Source organism: Pteropus medius, unplaced genomic scaffold (genome assembly GCF_902729225.1).
Source record: "Pteropus medius unplaced genomic scaffold, Ma_sr-lr_union100, whole genome shotgun sequence".
In the NCBI taxonomy this organism is placed as follows: domain Eukaryota; kingdom Metazoa; phylum Chordata; class Mammalia; order Chiroptera; family Pteropodidae; genus Pteropus; species Pteropus medius.
In genome coordinates this window covers 37,666-45,762 of record NW_024342247.1, presented here as the reverse complement: position 1 = coordinate 45,762, position 8,097 = coordinate 37,666, and positions in this window count along the sequence as shown.

Genomic DNA, 8,097 nt, shown 5'->3' with positions numbered 1-8,097 from the left:
GGCAATATGAATAAAGTTGTTGCTATGAACATGTGTGTGCTAATTTTGTGTGGACATAGGGTTTTATTTCTCGTGTGAATTTCTAGGAGTGAGATTTTCTGGGTTGCAGGGTAAATCAGTGCCAAACTGTTTTCCAAGTAGCACTTCATTTTACATTTTCATGAGCAGTGGATGGGAGTTCTAGTTGTTGCACATCCTTAACGCATTTGGTATAATCAATCTTTTTAATTTTAGTCATTCTAGGGGTGTGAAGTTACTTTCATTGTGGTTGTAATTTTTCTTTGATGACTAATAATGCTGAGCATGGTTACATGTGCTTATTGAGCATTCACGTATCTTCTTTGGTGAAGTATCTTATTAAATCTTTTGCCGAGTTTAATTGAATTGTTTGTCTATTAAGTTGTAAGAGTTCTTTATTACCTGTAGTGTTTGACTGAAAGCTAGGAGGGAAAGCAAATTTAGCTGGATCCCAGCAAGCAAGTGGGGAGAATGGTGAGGCCAGAGAGATATGGACAAGGGAACGAGATCTGGCAGGACTTGACGTACAGGTAAGCCTTTGGATTTATTACAGTTAGGTGGGATACCACTGGATGATTTTGAGTAGGGAGTGGCAAACCACTTTGACAGCTCTGGGAACAGGCCAGGGGAACTGGAGTGAAACTGGATCCACTAGGGGGCTACTGCAGCAGTTGGACAGAGAAAGAGAGAGAGACCGCTCAGCTGCAGTTCTGAATGTTCCTTCCCCACTTTTGTTCCTGATGTCCCAACTACATAATTTCAGATGTGAGAGACTGAGTGTTTTCCTTGATCTCTACAGAGCATGACTCACTTAAGTCCGTTTCCTGGAACACACTTTACAGAGGATTGAGAGAGGGCTGACAATGGTGGCTCTCTTAGCTTAATCCAGTTCTTAGTTGTAGTTGACATATTATGGTCGTTTTTGTGGCTCTTTGATTAGTGTTTGCTTTCTCCGTCTTGAGCTAAGATCATCACTAGAATGAGAATGTTATTTCTCTTTTAACTCACTATTATATCCCCAGTTCTAGCACAGTGCCTACCTTGTAGCCTTTCCTTAATGTGTTTTTTTTTTTATTGGAGAGAGTTTGTGCGTGTGTGTGTGTGTGAGAGAGAGAGAGAGAGAAAGAGAGAGAATGAGAGAGAGCCAGACAGACATGGGGGATGGGGAACAAGAGCACATTGCAAAGAAATGGGGCAATGTTTTCTGAGAGTGGAGTACGTAGAGCCTGTGTATTGTGTTCTTTTCTACCTTCTCAAATTAGATTTATCACCATAAATTTCTTTATCTTATCAAAAATGATCTCCATGTTTTTCCCTTATACGCATAAAAAATTGTTTCTGGGGAAATTTTAAATGTCTCACAGCCATTCAAGTACTATATTTAGTACATGTTTCTTTTCTATTATTTGGTTATCTTGAAAATGTACCAGCATTACTATCTTACATTAAAGAGGCACTAAATAAAAATTTGTTCTTTGAAGCATTGAGACTATAAGTTTTAAGGGGCAAAAGCCACATTTTCATAGTTCTGTTACTCTGGCATCCAGGTCAATGGTCTTGTAGTGATGGGATGGCAGTGACCATGGGGCCAGGCCACAGCCGACATGGGAATGCAGTTTCACTTTAAGCCCTTTGAATTAATCCCCAGAAGGTGAAAATTTCTCTAAAGGAGGTTTTTGTTTTTGTTTTTGTTTTTATTTACATTATAATTTTGTCCTGAGAAAATACCAAATTACAATAAATTATAAATACTTATAAATATCTTTTTTAAAAAGTTTCTGTGAATAAAGATCACGTGCATCATGTTACTGAAGAGAAAATAAAACATCATTTTATGCCACAGAAAATTGCTGGAACCCCTTTAAAATAATACTGACTAAAGACTGTGTGTTCATTTAATATTCATCATAATATACTTTGTGTACATATTTTTAGTATTTGCCATCTTGATTAATAAGCATCTGATCACTCTTAAAAATTGTTTCACAAAGTTTTTGGAATTTCTCCACAAAGCAAAGCAAAACAAAACAAAATGATACAACTCAAATATGTTTAAGGAATATTATAACACATCTGTCCATCATGTATATCATAGTCTCTGACAATCCAGCCTAAAAATATAAAACACTAATTTTTGCTTTGCTTTACCCAAAGTTTTCCACACTCTTTTGACAAAGCAGTATTCTTTAACACCCACTTATAAAATTATGGTACATCATCATTAAATTACTGTGACCTTTTAACTGAAAGATGATTATAAAATGGAAGAATCACAGCAGGATAAAAAAAAAGTAAATGAAAATATAAGAATGTTTACTTTTTGGATTGTAGACTGTTTCAATTGTTATTTTAAAATGAGCAAGTCTACCCTGCTTTCATGTAATAATAATTCTACTTTTAAGCCATTTCTGATAAGACATTTATTATCATAAAACAATGTAGTGAAAGTTTGTTACGCTGGGGGTAAGACATTAGGAGTTTACAGCCCCTCAGAGTGGAGGAGGTGTTTTTAAATTATTTGATTCTATGATATGAGTCAAATCTTGGAGCAGCAACCTCTGTGCCTTACCAAATCTCAGGGTCTTTGCTTCTTAATATGTATCAGTTACCAGCTGTCATTGCTTAGTTTTTATGTCACCATGACCTCTAGTCAAGTCTCTTCAACAGACTCAGTTTACTTAAAAACTAGGTTAGACCACTATGATGGCAGAATTATGTCGCCTTCCAGCTTTCATATGTTGAAGTCCTAAATCTCAGGACCAGAGAATGTGACCGTATCTGGAATAGGACTTTGAAAAAGTATTAAGGTAAAATGAGTTTGTATAGAAACGCTCTAATCCAATGACTGGTGTTCTAATAAGAGGAGGATATTAGGACACAGATGTGCACAGACTGAGGGGCAACCACATGAGGACACAACGAGAAGGTGGCCATGTGCAAGCCAAAGACAGAGGTCTCAAAGAAACTAAACCCACTGGTACCTTGATCTTGGACGTCTAGCCTCCAGAGCTATGGGAAAATGTATGTCTGTTGTTAAGCCACCCAGTCTGTGGTATTTTGTCATGGCAGCCCTGACAAACCAATATGATAACCACTCCTGTGGGGAAAAAAATCATGTGTTTTGTTATTCAAGTAGGATGACTTAAACACTGATTACTTCTACCTTGAGGTAATAAAAGGCAGTGATAAAGAGGACTATAGAGTGCCTGAACCGCATCTTGTGAAACAAAACTAGTTAATAAACACCTGTCAGCTGTGCATGATGCTGTGCCGTCCATCTGACAGCAAGCGGGCAAGAGAGGAAGGGAGCACCTGCCTTCAGACAAGCAGCTTCCTGGCTTGTCCTGAGTCTGACAGTGAGGACAACAGCTTGGGGGCCAGGACGGCAACAGCCACACAAGGCCTGGAGAGACCACAACAAAGTTGTGAAAGAATATTCTGTGCCATGCCCAGAAGCATCATTTCCTCCCATCACTGTTCTTGTGTGAAAAATTCTTCCCAATACATATTTCTGTCCCAAAATGTAGTGTTGGATGCTTTCCCTACTAGAAAAGTAGTAGGGAATTTGTTTTACTAGCATCTCCGTTGTATAAACTTTCGTGGTTGCAAAGGCACTGAGAAGAATGCATCTTTCCCACACCACTGTCCCTCAAAATGTCATCTGATCCACAAATATCAAGGAACTCACCACCCAGGTAACAGGTGCTTGAATGTGATTTAACACTCTGCATCTTCTCCATGGTCTCCCTGTGCAATCAGGTCACCTCACAGCATTAAAGCATCTCTGTGAGAAGCCCTGAAGGCGTTGGCTATTATCAATTTTGGCAACACTCTCTCCTGCTGGTTTCTCTGAGGTACCTAGAACCATCATCTCCACGCACAACTGTTCTAACAATGATTGAAACTTCATTGAAACTTCATTTCAATGATTTGGCTTTTAATTCTCAATTTGTTTCTGTTCCTAAGCTCATAGGGCTTTTTAACCATTTCATGAATAACACCTTTAAGAAAGTAAGGTGACCCTCAGATCTAACATGCTAAGTTTTAACCTGGTCAGTCCTTAAGGCTGATGTTTTCCAAGAGACGAAACTTGTTTGTTGTGAAATAATAGAGGTTTGATATAAAAATAAGTATACAAAGTAAACCAACAAAAAATTGGTACCTTCACAGCTTAATTCTTAACATATTTTCTCATGTATATAAGAGATGAAAATTGGCAAATATTTAAGTACCAATATTTAAAAAACAACTGAGCTTAAATCTCTAGATTTACAGATTTTATCAAACAAGAAAATAAGATTTCATAAAATTTATTTCATAAAATGCACTTGTATAAAATTTTAAATCTAAGCATCAAATGACTTGCTCAAGTAACACACCTAGCAGATGGTATCCTGGGCCTACATTCTACAAAATAAATTTATTGACACTGTCAGTTGGTATAAAAAGTGCTACTAGTATAAAGTTGAGGTGGCAATAGAAGGGCAGTGATCTTCCTCCTGAAGTTTAAGAGTGATACCTGACCTGAGAGATGGTTGAATTGAGGTGGTTGTTGGATACAAATGGTAGAGATCGTGAAATCACAGGGAGCAGATGGTGTCAATTCCAGCTTCTGGACTCAGAAAGAGGAAGAACTGCAGATGTTATTACTACAGGGTGAGAAATTCTAATATCAGCTGCATTTCCAGATCCAGGGGCGAGCTAACATGCCTAGAACCAGAGAGCTGTGTCACCCATATTTCTTCCAGTAGAATTTATCATCTTCTAAAAAGCTCATCTTTTGTGCCTGGCGTACATTATTTTACAGCTTTTTGGAAGTTCCATCGGCACCACTTGCATGTCTGTGAGAGGATGTGGCTGTGGAGAGCACGGAGTGTGTGTCCCTGGGGAAGCGGCTCCTGGTCACTATAATTCATGGGCACCGGGCAGCAGCAGGCTGAGGGGCAGTGGCAGACCTGAGTAGGGAAGATGACTTGTGCCCCTTTGAGAAACGCGACAATCCAAGTGGCCAGGGACACAATCATAAAGACTGATCCTGCTCCAGGAATAATCATGAATCTTCCCAACCTCAAAGATGTGGCCACAGCTGTGGATCCCCTGGGTCATTCTGGACCTGGGTGTTCCCTAATGTTCCCTTGGCATGAGCACCTCAGAAAGTGCAGCTGTACGTATCTGGGACACTTCCCCAAGTGTCTTCCTGTGAACATTTGTTATAAAGTGTATGAAACTGAAAATAATATTGTAACCTTTCAAGGGGAGTCACTCTTAAAGTTAACACTGCGGACCGATTACTCTGGGAAAAGGTCTGTACCCCCTGGAGTGTTAAGAAGTCATCACATAATAGCCTCCCTCCACATTGCGTTCTACAGTGCCTAGTTTATTGCAATCAGTGTGAGACCTGTTTTAAACAAAACCTATTTTAGATCCAAGTTTGTAATATATCCAAAATATCATGTAGAGAGGCTTTTATCTGTAGATTATAGATCATTGTTTAATCAATGACCTCATAAGGGAATAGAGTAGAAAAATGGATAGTTATACATTTTTTAATTATGGAGAATAGAAAAAGTGAATATCTTGTTGAAATAAATAGGTCAGAACAGTCCTCGTGTCAGCCCTGCTCTTCTTAGAGAAAGGACTGTGATGCTATCATCCCTATGGATGAGTTGAGAGACTTAACCAATGATACATGTTTGACAGGTGTCATGAAAACAGATTTACCGAGGCAGGGACAACAGGGTGGTTATGAGCAGTGTGAAATGAGTGGTCTTATCAAAGTGCACACGTTGGAAAGTCCTGGATATATAAGAAGTGAGGCCTTTCATTACTATCATAATACAAATGTTGGTTAAATGTACAGTCTTCAGAAGTTAAAATGGCCTTTCTCATTAACTTCGTTAGGCTGTATGTATCTCAAGCATAGACTTAGAGATATATTTTGTAATATTTCAAAATCATTTTAAACAATGTCCTTTTTTAGCTCTTCAATGAATACAAAAAGGATCCAGACTGTCTCCTGACTCTCAGAAAATGTGGATTTCATAGAATTACTCAAAAATAACCTGTCTTGAAGTATGTTAGCTGAACATTAGGACAGTGTCATATCCTAGAAATGTGTAATCTCATCATCTGAGGGATTACTACATTTTAAGAAAAATAATATTACGTATGATTTTGTCAGATGATATAATAGGAATGTTGCTAGGAATTTGACTTATTTGTAAAAAATCCTCACATTTGTTACTTGTTAAAAAATAAAACAAACTCCACAATCAAACTGTATGTGCAAAATGTGGTAGTTACCAAGCCCTCTGGGAAGTGAGTAAACATTCAGATGCCTCTTTCCTGGTTTATTTCATTCCTAGAATCCATTTGTTGCACATCGACATTATGTTTCCAAAGTAAACAAATAAGCCATCTCAAGTTCAGGTGTAGCCCCCAACAACAACAACAAAAAATATGCGACAGTCATACAATTTGGCTCTGCGATCACTAAAACCGAGTAAGATTTTCTGTCATTGGAGGATGACAGTGTTTTAGTCGTGTTTAAAATTTACGATTCTCAAGCTACTGAAAACCTGCAGAATAATTAATTTTGCAAATCTACATGTGGAATTTGTAATTTTTTTGTTGAAGCAATGACATTACAAAAGAACAAAAATTTCCAAGCATTTCTCCAAGTAGAGAACCCCATTTAGTATGATGGTGACCTGACAATGTCAGAGTGTCTCGAGGATCTCAAGGAGACACAAGTAATACCTCTCTTTGCTGTCAGTTGTCTGAGTTGCACATTCACTAAGAAGGAATTGTCAGTGGGTGGTGCTCAGGTGGTTTCCGTGAGGCCACATGTGCTGTCTGTGTGTTGTTTCTGGGTCAGTCTATGTGGGAGGTCTCTGTGGGATGTCTCTGTGACATCTCTGTGGGGGTCTTATTATGAGATCTCTGTGGGAAAACAAGAGGTCTCTGGAAGGTGTCTGTGAGAGGTGTCTATTGGGAGGTACCTTTGTGAGGTCTCTGTGTTGTATGTCTCTGTATGTGTCTGTGACATGTCTGTTGTGAGGCATCTCTGTGAGGACCTCAGTGTGAAGAGTTCTCTTTTGGGAGGTGTCCGGGAGGTAGGTCTCTGTGTGAGAAGTCTCTGTTAGGAGGTGTCTGTGTGTGCCATCTCTGTGTGAGAGGTCCCTGTGTGGGTTTCTCTATAGCTGGCCTTACTGTGCCTTATGAAAGACTGAGCAACCACTGATGAGCAGCGGGACTCGCCCCGTCCTGCTGCTGCTTCCGTCAGCATCCCAGTCACTCTGGTACTTTGCTGACAGGAGCATGGCGTGCATGTCCGGCTCCCCCCACACTCAGAATTCACCATTCGGTGCCTGAGACGACCCATGAGCACAGCCAAGCTCGAGATCCCAGCTGTGAGACACCCTCTCCCAAGCACCTGCGGACCTGGGGCACTTGCTGCCCTGGGTCCCACCCTTCCATAGGTGCAGGCTGCACTGCTGTGCGCAGCCCGGCGGCTGCTCAGGATTGGGTCCCAGAGGCAGGACCTAGCTCCAGGAAGATCCCGCGGCATGAGAACACCTATGCCCCTGCACCCCTCAACGCTGGTTTTGGTCCCGCACATTGGGGTTCTGACAGGCATTCCTGCTGTCATCAGATCAGGGTTGTCCTGGAACAAGACTTTCCACCACTGGAAGGACCCCCCTGAGCTGGAACCCCTGTGTGCCAAATGTGGCACAAAGTGCAGAATCACTCTAGAGAGATTGCTCCTGGTCTCCCTTTTTTTCTGTGTGGCTTGGGGCCAGAGAGGAAGCAATCTGCACAAGGAGCAGACCACGCAGGGACCAATCCTGGAGTGCACTATCCATTCTGGACAGGTCACTTCCGCCGTCCCGTGTGACAAATCTTGTGTGGTGTCTTTGTCTCCTGCAGGGCTCTGGGATAAGCAAGGCTAGAATCACATAAGAATTACTACATGATGGCAGGCCAGTCTCTCATCCTTTTAAGTCCCCAACTCTCCCCTGGAGCAGACCTTGGGCCATGTGTTTATGTAAAGGTCACCAGACTGGGAGTGACACTGAG